This window comes from Engystomops pustulosus, chromosome 7 (assembly GCF_040894005.1).
Source record: "Engystomops pustulosus chromosome 7, aEngPut4.maternal, whole genome shotgun sequence".
Lineage (NCBI taxonomy): Eukaryota > Metazoa > Chordata > Amphibia > Anura > Leptodactylidae > Engystomops > Engystomops pustulosus.
In genome coordinates this window covers 102,121,589-102,136,981 of record NC_092417.1, presented here as the reverse complement: position 1 = coordinate 102,136,981, position 15,393 = coordinate 102,121,589, and the positions used below count along the sequence as shown (strand labels likewise).

The 15,393-nt window shown below is 41.1% G+C and overlaps 1 protein-coding gene and 1 long non-coding RNA gene across 2 annotated transcripts in view; both read left to right on the top strand.

Moving 5' to 3' along the window:
• Positions 1 to 15,393, top strand: part of LOC140070703 (uncharacterized) — a 188,175-nt gene that overhangs the window by 65,432 nt on the left and 107,350 nt on the right. The window lies entirely within an intron of this gene.
• Positions 2,011 to 15,393, top strand: part of CDH5 (cadherin 5) — a 57,845-nt gene continuing 44,462 nt past the window's right edge. The window contains exon 1 of the mRNA XM_072117488.1: positions 2,011 to 2,159. The gene's annotated coding sequence lies outside the window, so the exon portion shown is untranslated. The remainder of the gene's footprint in view (positions 2,160 to 15,393) is intronic.

The following is a 15,393-nucleotide window of genomic DNA, read 5'->3' as shown; positions in this document are numbered from 1 at the left end:
CCCTCACTGTATGGGGGTAGTGTTCCTCACTGCATGGCGGTAGTGTTCCTCACTTTATGGGGATAGTGTTCCTCACTTTATGGCGGTAGTGTTCCTCACTGTATGGCGGCAGTGTCCCTCACTGTATGGGGTTAGTGTTCCTCACTGTATGGCGGTAGTGTTCTTCACTGTATGGAGGTAGTGTTCCTCACTGTATGGCAGTAGTATCCCTCACTGTGTGGAGGTAGTGTTCCTCACTGTGTGGAGGTAGTGTTCCTCACTGTGTGGCAGTAGTGTCCCTCACTGTATGGGGGTATTGTTCCTCACTGTATGGGGGTAGTGTTCCTCACTGTATGGCGGTAGTGTTCCTCACTGTATGGAGGTAGTGTTCCTTACTGTATGGCGGTAGTGTTCCTCACTATATGGGGGTAGTGTTCCTCACTGTATGGGGGTAGTGTTCCTCACTGTGTGGAGGTAGTGTTCCTCACTGTATGTGGGTAGTGTCCCTCACTCTAGGGGTGTAGTGTTCCTCACTGTATGGAGGTAATGTCCCTCACTGTATGGGGGTAGTGTCCCTCACTCTATGGGTGTAGTTTTCCTCACTGTATGGAGGCAATGTCCCTCACTGTATGGGTGTAGTGTCCCTCACTGTATGGCGGTAGTTTTCCTCACTGTATGGGGGTAGTGTTTCTCACTGCATGGAGGTAGTGTTCCTCACTGTATGGTGGTAGTGTTCCTCACTGTATGGGGGTAGTGTTTCTCACTGTATGGAGGTAGTGTTCCTCACTGTATGGAGGTAGTGTCCCTCACTGTGTAGCAATAGTGTTCCTCACTGTATGGCGGTAGTGTTCCTCACTGTATGGGGGTAATGTCCCTCACTGTATGGCGGTAGTGTTCCTCACTGCATTGCGGTAGTGTTCCTCACTGTGTGGCAGTAGTGTCCCTCACTGTATGGAGGTAGTGTTCCTCACTGTATGGGTTAGTGTTCTTCACTGTATGGCGGTAGTGTCCCTCACTGTATGGCGGTAGTGTCCCTCGCTGTATGGGAGTAGTGTCCCTCACTGTATGGCGGTAGTGTTCCTCACTGTATGGAGGTAGTGTTCCTTACTGTATGGCGGTAGTGTTCCTCACTATATGGGGGTAGTGTTCCTCACTGTATGGGGGTAGTGTTCCTCACTGTGTGGAGGTAGTGTTCCTCACTGTATGGGGGTAGTGTCCCTCACTCTAGGGGTGTAGTGTTCCTCACTGTATGGAGGTAATGTCCCTCACTGTATGGGGGTAGTGTCCCTCACTCTATGGGTGTAGTTTTCCTCACTGTATGGAGGTAATGTCCCTCACTGTATGGGTGTAGTGTCCCTCACTGTATGGCGGTAGTTTTCCTCACTGTATTTGCTCCTGCTTAGTGATATAACTGGTGATGTTGGACTTTCTTTAGTGGTCTGTTTATTATCAGTATGGTAGTATTTATCTTGTTGTACTCGTAATGGTCATCATGGCGCAGTATTATATGTCCCTTATAGATAGTCTGTAATCTTAGGCTAAATAGACATGTTGGCACTTTGCAATGATTACATAGACTTTGGTTTGGAGTTTGGGCACTTGGTCTCTAAAAGAATATTATTCTTTGTAGTATTTATAGTATTTAAATATCTATATTTACATTAGTGGCAACTTACTGTATATCAGTGTTAGGCCAGTTTCACATGGCAGTATTCCTGGAGAAGTCAGTATATGTATAGCTGTAATTTGGATATATCTAGCCTTAATGTAAACCCAATGTTGTTCTCCCAATCCAGCGTGTTATAGCAATTATATTTTCTAGAAGACTGCAAAGCTTACCAAAACTTTCACCCATTTCTGCTTCCTTGTAAGTTCATGTTTGCTGACTATCCCGTTCTTAGCAACAGCAGAGAGAGAAAAAAAAGAATCTGAAATACATTTATCTGGTTTCCTCCATGAAGACCAGTGGCTTCAAGCCTTAGTGATGTGACGAACAATCAAAGGAAGGAAGTGTACTGGGTGGGATCAGGTTTATTCCAAAGTGGAGTATACTGGATATTTTGGAATTCACAAACTGACCCATATCTTTTGTTGCATTGTGGCTGTGTGCCTGGTGGATTACTTCTTCTATTGTCAACATCATAAGTGGATTCAGATCCTTGGAGTTCCCATTCACACAGGTATGTGGTCTACTATTTGAGTCTCTTTGATTTATTTTGCAGGTTTTTTTTGGTCATCTGATAAATGGTTTAACATGTCCATGCTGTGAAGTGGAGTACCAGTTATTTGCGTTCTTCTGTACTCTAGTATATTAAGACCATTTTGTTTTCTTTTGGACCATCTTTTAATATGTATTGTTAGGATATTGCTCCTCATTGTGATAGCTAAATATATTTCTGATTTCCTGTCCCACTGCCAGTTGATAAATGTGATTTTGCTATTAAAAATTATTGAGCAACTGTTTTCACATTGGGTTTTACTGAACTCGGGTATTTCCATCAGTGCCATTGAAGAAATGGAGGCACCAGAAATACAGCATGAAACCCAGAAATTGGAGAGTTAGAAGGATGTTGTTGATTTGTGAAGTCTTGAAAAATAAGACATCCCCTTAAAATAAGACCTATTGCCTCTTTAGGAGCAAAATTAATATAAGATGCAGTAATATATAGATCTTTTTCTGGTACTTAGTGACAAAGTGGCCAGTTACACTTTTAGACACTGCCCTGTGATTAGAAGGGCAGTCTTTTCGATAAGTGCTACTAGTTTGGTACAATAAATATTAACAGTAACAAAAGGACACCAATTCTATTGCTACAAATTGTGTTATCGTTACAATGTTGATACCATTTCAGTAGTAGTTTTCTAGTACTACTGCATTATTCTACATTGTGTCCAATCAAAGCAGCTGCTAGACACAAATGAACGAACTGTCATTATTTTGCATTAAGAGTAAATACTCATATTACTAGCACATCTGTAAGAAGGGATGACCAATTGAAATAAAAAATAATAATGCTTTGAATCCCAATTGTGTTGGCAGTTTTCTATAGCACAGTTTATTGATTGTTATTGTTGGAGGTCTTGCATTTCAAAATAGTTCTGGTTGTCCATGGATACAGACATGTGATACAGACATGTGACCTTGCAACTTCTGTGTTCTGCCAATTGAAAATTAGCAATGCATTGTCTTCCGGAGACAGCAAATCATAAGGATTTTCAATTTAGCCTTAAAAGAGGTATTATAGGAAATTTTTATCAGCCATCTTTAGAAATGGTAATCAATATTAGGGAGTGTTCCTTTAGCATCACAGGCCTGTTATAACATGTTAATAATACCAAGCATGACCACTGTCCAGTGTATAGTACTGTGATTGGTACACTACGGTATAAAAAAACACAGCAATTGCCCTAACGTTGGAACCTCTTCTAACAGCTGTTCATGGAAGTTCTGAGTATTATACACCCACTGGTAATTATTAAATGAATTGATAAAAATGATATATTAATTAATACATTAATTAAATAATTAAAATTAAATAAAAATTAAAATAAGAAACTGAAATAGCCTGCTGATTCCAATAGAAAAAAAATAGGAAATGGGGAATAATATCTGTCAGCAAGCCATCAGCGAATGATGAAAATCTTTACAAAGTGACAGAACTTTTCATGCAGATTATGAGTTTAGAAAAATGTTTAAAAACTGATTTGCCTTTAAATTACCAACACTGCAGACAGAGAATGTTAGAACAGAACATTCTTACGTCTCCTGGTATAGCAATTATTTATGAAAGGTTGGACAAGGCCTGAGACACATCCTGCTTTTGTTTAAAATGAATAGGAAACAGGAAACTGATATTGCAGAGCTTCAATGGATATAGAATAAGCAAATATGTGATGGATTCTTTCTAAATTAATTGAGTATTAAAACAATGAGATAGAAATTATAAATAAACAAAGAGGCTGATTATATTCTAGGTACCCAGTAACCCCAGTCTTTTCTCTATTTTATAACCCATGCAACCACCACTAGTTGTTTTAGTGGTAGGGTCTCTCATCGAAATATGAGTGACCAACATAAGTCAATTCTACAACCTTATTGCATGTGAATGTTTATTAGATCATTAGTGGATCTCACAAAGAAAGAGGACTGGTTCTTAGTGACATTAGATGTTAGGTCATTACTCTCAGTACTAGTATAAATCATAATCATAAAGGGGAAGAGAGCCATCACTGCCTTGTTCGATCAATTTGGTGGCTTGTCATTAAAACACATACACCAGATTCTAGTTAGGTTTATTGCTTTTATATTAATACACAATTATTTTTATTTTAAGCCAGATATTTACCATTAATTATTCCTCAATTAGTTTGTTTCTATTTATGCCAATCACCTCATGACCTTTTAAAAACCAAATATAATTAGTTCAAGTTTGTTTATCACTGCTTGGAAGTTGAATGTATTACTTATAACAAGCCAATGTTCATCATGGTTTCATTCGACACAATAGAATGGCATTATGGATAGGACAGACAAAAATTTATTATTGGTATTGGAGTGTGTTAGTCTGTGACTAAATGAGCCTATTAATATATATATATATAATTAATATATTGATGAGCAGCTTACACAAACTAACTATCTATCTTAAATTGTCACTGACTGTATAGCTGAAAATGCAGACTATACACCACACTGGTTTACTGGCTACCTGTGCTACACATAGACTAGTTTAGGGGCTAGTTTATAATTGTGAGTATTCATTAACTCCCCCCACCAATGTCTCAATGATAGAAGGTGTGTATAGCACTGTGGATAGTACTGACAGTATACTATTGATAAGAGTATATTTATCTGTAGCTTGATGCTGCAAGCACAGATGCCTGTCTATATTCACAGCCAATTATTATATTGTCTCTCTCACTGGCTGGCTAACTGAGAGTGCACACAGCCCTATACTGAACACTGTCTTGCTAGCTACCTGGACTACACGCAAAGTGGCTATCTAAGTCCAGACACACCTCTATTTATTGGTGCTCACATCCGTTACATTTCGGGGTTCTCTGTAACGTAGCAGACATGAGCATGCGCCAATCTCTTTTATGTGTCTAGTTCTCTGCTGAATGTTTGGAATGGATTTCTATACAGCCTGATGGACTTTTGAATGACTACTAATGGACTTTACATTCATGCACAGTATCAGTTTTTGGTATGTGTCATTTTGTATACAAATGTTTTGATAAAGAAAGATATTTAGCATTACAGTGCATATGTGGATATCTGATTGTCTGCTTAGCTACCTATACTACACACAAACTAGCTGGATCTAGGTACACTACTATCCATGTCACTAAAGGGAGGAGTAGACTCACTGGGGCACATTTATTAAGGGCTTTGCTAGACGTTACACGTTCTTGTAGGGGAAAACAGCTTGCACAGGTATTTGATAAGTGTCTGTGCTGCTATTGTGTCGCATGCGACCCTTTTGTGGTGCGGCTCTAGCCTCCATGCAACACAGATTATGTGGCATACCGGCAGTCGGTCTGACTGATTCGGACCGACCGCCTTATTTAACATGCAAATTGTGTTGCACACCCTATGTTAAAGGTCCACCACAAAAAAAGTTGGTGATCTCTGTCGGGCCAGTGCAGGGAAGCGACAGATTCATGATTTCTGGCTCACGTTCTTAATGAATCAGTCGCACTCTGCATTATACAAGGGAAGAGCACTTTTAGTGAATTTCCAACTTTCTAAGTAAATGTACCCGACTATGTAGCTACTTCACTGCTTAATGGCTATCTCAAATGCAATACTAACTTACTGGCTAAGGGCACACTACAAAAAGTGTTCCTGCCTTTTAAAATCTTATCACACAAAGCCCCCAACTTGCTTCACCAGTCCACAGATTTCATTTGGGGTTAGGGCTTAGGTGATGCCCTAACCCCTGATGAAGCCAGTGGACTGACGAAACATGTAGGGGGGCTTTCTGTGTTGAGTTTACAAAAAGATAAAAAATTTGGTGCAAATGATTTGTTTAAGAACCTTGCTGAAGACTGGTCCGACTTTTTGTGTTTGTACGAATTTACAATGAGGCTCCGGCTTTGTGTAAATCAGTCAAACCTGACAGAAAACAGCAAACTGCCCTTTCTGATTTACAAAGTGTAAAGTTCTAGAGAAGTATCCAGCCACCCCACTCCCAGCCCCATCACACCCAAAACTGATCCTTACAAGCCTTCCAGAAAACTGTCCAATTTTCATAAATGTTCACAATAGTGATCATTGGCATGTATGAGCTTGTGCTACCAGTTCCAATAGCAATCAAGAGTATACAGACTTCAGCCCCGGAACCTTAGACCAATGAGTTCTAACAGGTCAGATACAGTTCTGCATTTGCCCATGGCCATGTTTCGTATTGCAGCTTACCTGACCCTATTCAAGTTAACGCCACATGCAGATGAATGTATGTTGGCCAGTGATATGGCTGTACAACCTGCAGCCGCAACACGGGCCCCATAGACGTGTATGGCACCCGGCCACAGTGCGGGGAGCACATGGTGCCTCGCCACAATGCGACCAAGCTTGACGGCTGTGCCACAAAATATAGGGCATGTCCTATATTTTGCAGTTTTTACTTGCAGCCACTCAGCATTCAATGCAGAGGGGAGGGGTGAGGAGCGCTATGGCCCGGGCAAGCATAAACGTTTATGTGCTAGAGGCCCAAGAGCGGCAGTAACAATACCTATTAATGCTAATTATATATCAGGGTTTTGATGTTTCTTGGAGAGAGCAGACCTTGCATTTTAGAGGTAAAAATTGAACAGTCTATAAAAAGTGTTATATATTTTTTTTTTTTTTAAATGTCTTCCAACAAGGTTTTAGCCTTATAAAATTGTGCAAGTATGCTTGACAGCTGGCTGACTTCTGCTGTTCTCACTACTAGGCAACAAGAGCAGTGAATGTTCCCTTATATCAGTTAAATATTACAGCTTACAAGCGTTTGTTAACGCTAAACTGTGATCGCTGCATCATTTTGGAGCAGATGGCAGCAGACAAGCCGGTGATATTGACTGCAAAGCTTCTTATCATCAACTTGGGATATGAATTTTTAATAAGCGCAGTGCTTTACTTCTCAATAACATATTATTCCATTTTTTACTTGCCTTTTGTATTATTTTTTACTGTTTTTATTTTAATAACATTTATTTTAGGCTTTAACAGAGTGGCAATGTAAGATTTGAGCACATGCAACTTTGTGTTTGCTGCCTTCGTGATATGTTTGAACATCTTTTCATAGTGGTGTTTGGGAAGGGACAGTAATGGCCATTTTAGTAAAGTATATTTAAAAGTTAATTCTTAATTATTAATTTATTATTTGAAAGATGATAAATTTCTGTATTCTCTATCCAAAAGTGGCAATCATGTGAGAGAGGCATGTGTAAAGCTTGCATAGTAAAATGGTGGATGAGAAAAGAAGAATTAAGGTGGTTAATAAGCAACCTTTTATTTATTATAGTTTATCAGTACATTTTATTTATTAGAGGGGAGCTAGTCATCTCAGCATGGCATATTGCTTGGAAAATGCATCAATGGATAATCCACAAAGAAGCACAAATTCTGGTACCTGATCACCATCCATAGTTATCTGTTATCCTATGTTCTAAATACAGTACATGCTTATCAAACACATTTCTGAAATATTACAACATGAAAGAGATCTCTAGTAATGTAAACCAGTGGTCAGTTTGTACAACAACATCAGAGTCTTTGGGAATCTGTAAAAAGACAATGAAACTTTGGATACAGAATACTTCAAAACATAAAACAAAGAAACCGGATGTGATGGAAGGTAGAGGCCACTCCAGAGTATCCTGTTTTTCTTCAATAGTGATAAATGAAAACAGGACATGGCCTACTAACTGACCTTCTACCAGCACCTGGTGTTAGGGAGATGTAAGGACAAATGAGGGCAGGGGTATTACAATCATAGAACATCTACAGACAAAAAGGCTAGTCATGTTCCGGCATGGCTGGTGAAGTCATTGTTTTGGAAATTATTTTACCGTTAATGATTCATGACTAAACTTTTGGTAATGCTGGAAAATGTTTCACGTAGGAAACTTTCCAATGTAGTCTGATTGTATCAGACATTGTGAGATAGGAACATATACATAGGAGATTACTCTACAGCTGAAGCATATTGTAAAGATGCATGATGTCACAGGAAGCTCCACTATGACTGTGTAAGTGGTGCATTGTATGGGATCACAAAGATAAAAACACACCTCTGCAGGTACAACGACAGGACACTAATACTTCCACTTTCTGTGATCGCATTTAAAGGAAACCTACCATTTCAAATGGTAGGGGTAAGTTGTAAATACCGAGCGCACAGCGCCGAAGCAGCTTCTGCTATAAACTTTAAAAAGTGTTAAAACCGCAATGCAGCGGTTTATAACACTAACGAAAGTAAGCTCCGGCACCAGCTCACCCTGAGATGGTGCTCGGTATTTACAGCTTAACCCTACCATTTGAAATGGTAGGTTTCCTTTAAGCTATTGGAGGTACAAAAGGGAGTCATTACTGAATGGGGGTATAAAATAAGACACGATTATTGTTCATTCCTCATTCCTATTGTTTCTTCCGACATTGTCATTGTTCTGTAGTGTCTTATTTTGTTTGTATATGTACCTGTAAATTGTAAAGCGTTGTGGAATATAAATAAAGTTTTATTTTTAATTATTTATTATTAGCCAAAAAATAAGCATTGGGGAGGGGGTCTACAGGGAGCTCTGTTGGAGTGTGGGATTATTTGAAACAACAGTTACTGTCTAGGAATTAGAGAGTACAACATTGGGGTACTATAACTATGTGTCCCCACAAGGGAACAATAAATTTGCTTCTTGATAAAAGTGGAAGCCAAGGATTAGTCATCATGATGGTTTTGTAAAACTATGAAAATATGGATGTCCCACAGGTGTCATCCATGTACCTTTTGTATTTGCAGATCAGCTGCTTGTTGACACAATCATGTGAACTTTCACTAGTGACATCAGATGCCAGCCTTTCACAAAAATGGACCGTTTTTATACGAATAAGCAAGAGATAATACATTAATGATACATACATTGCAAGAACAGATCACTTTTTATGGCCTGGGAACAGCTCAAATGCATGTGCAGGTAGTCTGAGGATGGGTCTAAACTACTGTTAAAGGCTGTCTCCCACACTCCCACCCATTGCTATGTAACTACAAACACAATGATAACAAGCCCCTCACACACATCCAAAACATATTTAGTACTAGAAAGCTTGATTCACCTAGTTTGTACACCGGGGACATTACCTCCGCTGACGGAGAACTGCACCTAAACCCTCCTCACCTCTTTTCTCAATGCCCCCATGTTCTTCCTCCTTACAATCCGTCTTATGCAATGCCAGCTCACCAGCTGCCAGTTGCCAAGACTCATCTTCCCAGCAAGCCACAACTACTATGCTTACATTTTGGAAATAACATAACTAATGGGGTGGTGGTAGTTTATCTTTATGAGTTACTATTATTTTCTGCTGTTATGAAGGAGAAAACCCTCCATTTACTATAAGTTTTTATGGACTTGCTCCGTTTACCATAAATTTTTATGGATAGTTCTCTTCAGTCATGCTTCTGTTACTTGTAACCTTTAAATAACACAGCAACTCAAATTACTTTTGCTGGTATAAAAGTATAGGAATGATGGAAGGGAACCTTTTGTACTTCTATAGTCCTATATAGTCTATAGGAACTGATGGAAAGCAGAGAGGAATCCACTTTCCATCAGTGATCGTCTCCATTATTTGCCTTCATAACAGAAGAGGATAAACTAACTAAGAGGATGCTAACTAAATGTTCAAAGGGTTTTATATGGATTTGGGTGCATTTTCTGAAAAGTAGACTATCTTTTATCATACACTAAAGTCTCAATGTTGGCAATGGGAGTCAAGGACACCTTGTCACAGTTCAACACCTTAGACAATTCTAAAATAACAACAGTTGCTCAAAAAAAAAATTGCATAGTAATGCATAGTATAAAACTAAACATACTTTAAGCAGTTAACTGCTTCATTATATAACCAGATAAGGCTATAAAAGTATTGTACTCATTGGGGCAGATTTACTTACCCGGTCCCGTCGCGATCATGTGGTGCGTTGTCCGACGAGGATTCGGGTCAGTCGCGATTCACTAACATTGTGCTTCCGAGTTCCTGCATGTGTCCGGCTGCACCGAGGTCCGCTGGAGTTCACCTACTTCTTCCCGGTGCATGTGAGTGCTTGATATTGCGACACAAATCCTTTTTTAAATTCCGTGGTTTGTCTGAATTCGTCGGGTTGTCCACGCCCCCTGATTTCTGTCGTGTGCAAGCCCCGCCAAAATCCCGGGGCAATTCGGCATATAACGGAAATATTCGGGAAACCCGGCGAAAGTCCGGCGTTCGGACCCTTAGTAAATGAGCCCCATTGTGGCACAGGTATCTAATTTTTGGCTTGACATTTTCTTCTTTATTTACAACTTTTAATGGTGCATGTCCCCTTTTGTCTCTTTTTTGTGATTGCAGATGTGAAAGTTGTGACTTTTTACAAAAAATTCTGAATTTTTTGGTGAAAAGCCACACCTGCACCTATCTAGGCGTAGGAAACAGCTTAGGGCTGTTTGCAACTTTTGGGTAACATTTGTCTAAAATTATCTTGAATTCTCCAAAGCCCTTAACTCCTCAAAATGCCAGATGTTTTAATAAGGGAAAAAAACACTAAAATACATCTGACCAACAGAATAGTTAAAAAAAAACATGTACCTCATTGGGGGATATTTATCATACGCTGGCGCAAGTGCGCTGCTGTATGATAGCTCCAAAGCCTCTGGATGTATCCGGCGGGGTCCTGCCCAGCGTTTATTTCTATGCCAGGCCTTTCCTGCCTCAGAGGCCCTGATAAATATTCCCCATTGTGTCATATAGGTGTAGAATAGTGAGTTTGTATGATTCTCATACAGTATCTGTGTAGTAGGCTCAGTTCTGGTTTTGTAGCTTGGTTCTGGTAGTTTATCTATGAAGAAAATCTTATTATAGTATGGTATCTAAGCAGTAAGCTTGGATCTGGTATTTTATCTGAGTAGTAAGCTTGGTTCTGGCACAATATAAATTGTACCTGTGATATGTATTTGGGATTGAGCCCCCCTAACAACACCCCTGTATGACACTGTTCCCCAAGCGGAGAAACAGTCTTTCCCAACAAGAACTTCTAGAAGCCCAGGGCCTTGATCAGGGTTTCTCTAGGTCAAAGCAAAAATAAGGACAGCCTTGTGTTGGCCTGGGTCTTTACCATCTGGCCACCACCATATTCCGCCTGGCCCGATCATCTTGTGGTGAGAAACTATGCGCTCACTGCACCATGAACAGGTGTCATAGACCTCAGATCACGGCCCCCATAATGGTTGTGTGCATGAGGCCTCACAATAGGAAAAGCCTATTGATTTTAGCCAGGCGAAACACATTATACAAAAATTATATTGCCACTAAAACAAGTTGCTCACATGTACTATCATGTTTATAAGATGCAGCTTAGCTTCACTAATGAACAATATATCATAGGAGAAACAAGAAGAAAAAATTGGTGCAATATATAGTGTAGTATGTAAGATGTAAGGCAGTACAACAGGATGACATATTTAGATGTATGCTCACTTTGTATGGGTTGTGATTAGATTGATCCTCAATTTAATGGGGTGCTGCCTTTGGTGCTCCCAGGATGAAAGGCCAGGTTGGAAGAACTGGGCTATGCAAATGGAAAGTTTTGGTCCAAGGACCAAGTTTGTAGCAAAATATTGCCATGGAAGACTCTCAACAGTTTAACAGCTCCAATTGAAGCCCTTCACAACTACCATACCCGAAACACATATAAAATTTCAGAGTGTAGATCCTAATCCCATATGCTTATGTTGCATACCTCTGTTTTTCACTAGTCTATATTTTAGAATGATTGATATTTTTAGTGAATAAATATTGATTTTCAACATAAAAATGATCAGTGCCTTCCATAAGAATTATTTGCTACAAACGTATCCACAAACTACTGTACAAGCCCAATATGAAGAAGAATTCTAGAATACAGCTCCATTGACTTCTATGGGACTTCCAGGACATACAGGAGAGTGCTTCCTACAAAGAACCATTCTATATAGGAAATGTCACGTTCTACCAGAAGCCTCAGTAATCAAATATTCCTTCCTTAATCTGTGGAAATTAGTCAAATATCAAAATATCTATTTTAGTAATCGCTTAAAACAACAACTTTTAGTACTAGATTGTTACATATAATCTGAAACTTATGTACTTATGTATTCACTTTGCATATTACAACATGGTTTAGTAATTAGAGATGAGCGAACATGCTCGTCCGAGCTTGATGCTCGGTCGAGCATTAGGGTACTCGAAACTGCTCGTTGCTCGGACGAATACTTTGCCCGCTCGAGAAAATGGCAGCTCCCGCCGTTTTGCTTTTTGGCGGCCAGAAACAGAGCCAATCACAAGCCAGGAGACTCTGCACTCCACCCAGCATGACGTGGTACCCTTACACGTCGATAGCAGTGGTTGGCTGGCCAGATCAGGTGACCCTGGGATAGACTAGCCGCTGGCCGCGCTGCTCGGATCATTCTGTCTCTGGATGCCGCTAGGGAGAGAGCTGCTGCTGGTCAGGGAAAGCGTTAGGGTGTTCTATTAGCTTACTGTTAGGCAGGAGTGATTCTCAAAGAACCCAACAGCCCTTCTTAGGGCTACAATAACGTTCTACTTTTTTTATTTTAATTTGCATCTTTTACCATTTTGTGAGGAATTAGCAGGGGGACTTGCTACCGTTGTGTTTAGCTCTTAGTGGCACACATATCCATAGCAAAGACCGAAGTGGGAAAATTCAGTAGGGGTTGGATTTCTATTAGGCAATAACTCAGTGTCATCTCATCTGGCATAGTAGTGTGCTTCCTTTGATACTTGGCTAGAAAATAGCCATAGGAGAATACAAACAGCTTCTTGAAGCCTACAGTAGCGTTCTATATATTTGATTTCTGGTTGATCTGCTGGTGGCTTTAGTTTCTGCAGTGCATGTACTTGCCAATTCTGAGCAATTTGTAGTGAGACTTGCGACCGCTGTGTTCTGCGCTTAGTGGCGCACATATCCATAGCAAAGGCTGAAGTGGGAAAATTCAGTAGGGGTTGGATTTCTATTAGGCACTAACTCAGTGTCATCTCATCTGGCATAGTAGTGTGCTTCCTTTGATACTTGGCTAGAAAATAGCCATAGGAGAATACAAACAGCTTCTTGAAGCCTACAGTAGCGTTCTATATATTTGATTTCTGGTTGATCTGCTGGTGGCTTTAGTTTCTGCAGTGCATGTACTTGCCAATTCTGAGCAATTTGTAGTGAGACTTGCGACCGCTGTGTTCTGCGCTTAGTGGCGCACATATCCATAGCAAAGGCTGAAGTGGGAAAATTCAGTAGGGGTTGGATTTCTATTAGGCAATAACTCAGTGTCATCTCATCTGGCATAGTAGTGTGCTTCCTTTGATACTTGGCTAGAAAATAGCCATAGGAGAATACAAATAGCTTCTTGAAGCCTACAGTAGCGTTCTATATATTTGATTTCTGGTTGATCTGCTGGTGGCTTTAGTTTCTGCAGTGCATGTACTTGCCAATTCTGAGCAATTTGTAGTGAGACTTGCGACCGCTGTGTTCTGCGCTTAGTGGCGCACATATCCATAGCAAAGGCTGAAGTGGGAAAATTCAGTAGGGGTTGGATTTCTATTAGGCAATAACTCAGTGTCATCTCATCTGGCATAGTAGTGTGCTTCCTTTGATACTTGGCTAGAAAATAGCCATAGGAGAATACAAATAGCTTCTTGAAGCCTACAGTAGCGTTCTATATATTTGATTTCTGGTTGATCTGCTGGTGGCTGTAGTTTCTGCAGTGCATGTACTTGCCAATTCTGAGCAATTTGTAGTGAGACTTGCGACCGCTGTGTTCTGCGCTTAGTGGCGCACATATCCATAGCAAAGGCTGAAGTGGCAAAATTCAGTAGGGGTTGGATTTCTATTAGGCAATAACTCAGTGTCATCTCATCTGGCATAGTAGTGTGCTTCCTTTGATACTTGGCTAGAAAATAGCCATAGCAATAGGATAGGATTGTTTGGTTCTAAAAACTCAAAAAAAAACAAAAAACACAAAAAAAAACAAAAAACACAAAAAAACACAAAAAAAAAAAAAAAAAAGTAAAAAAAAAAAAAAAGTTATAACTCTCATTTTAAAAATGTTTAACCCCAGGGCTAGGGGTAGAGGACGAGGGCGGGGACGTGGGCGTCCAACTACTGCAGGGGTCAGAGGCCGTGGTCCTGGGCGGGGTGAGACACCACCTGCTGATGAGGGAGCAGGGGAACGCCGCAGAGCTACACTCCCTAGGTTCATGTCTGAAGTTACTGGGACTCGTGGTAGAGCACTGTTGAGGCCAGAACAGTGCGAACAGGTGATGTCGTGGATTGCTGACAATGCTTCGAGCAATTTGTCCACCACCAGTCAGTCTTCCACGCAGTCCACCCATGTCACCGAAATCCCCACTCCTCCAGCTCCTGCACCTCAGCCTCCTCCCCCCCAGTCTGCCCCCTCCCAGGAAAATTTGCCATTTGAACCGGCATACTCTGAGGAACTGTTTTCTGGACCCTTCCCACAGTCACAAACCACTTGTCCGGTTGCTGCTGAGCAATTTTCCGATGCCCAGGTTTTCCACCAGTCACAGTCTGTGGGTGATGATGACCTTCTTGACGTAGTGGAAGTGTGTAAAGAGGTGTCCGACGATGAGGAGACACGGTTGTCAGACAGTGGGGAAGTTGTTGTCAGGGCAGGAAGTCCGAGGGGGGAGCAGACTGAGGGATCGGAGGATGATGAGGTGACAGACCCAAGCTGGGTTGAGAGGCCGGGTGAACACAGTGCTTCTGAGACGGAGGAGAGTCCTCGACCTGAACAGGTTGGAAGAGGCAGTGGTGGGGCCAGACGGAGAGGCAGGGCCAGAGCTGGTGCATCAGCGCCACTGTCAACTAGTGAAGCTCCCGTGGTGAGGGCTCTTGCGGCGAGGGCTAGATCTTCAGAAGTGTGGAGGTTCTTTAAGGAAACACCGGATGACCGACGGACTGTGGTGTGCAACATTTGCCAAACCAGGCTCAGCAGGGGTTCCACCACTACTAGCTTAACTACCACCAGTATGCGCAGGCATATGAATGCTAAGCACCCCACTCAGTGGCAACAAGCCCGTTCACCTCCGGCCATGCACACCACTGCTCCTTCCCCTGTGTCAGCTGCTAGTCAGCCCCCTGCCCAGGACCCTGCCACAAAAACCCCATC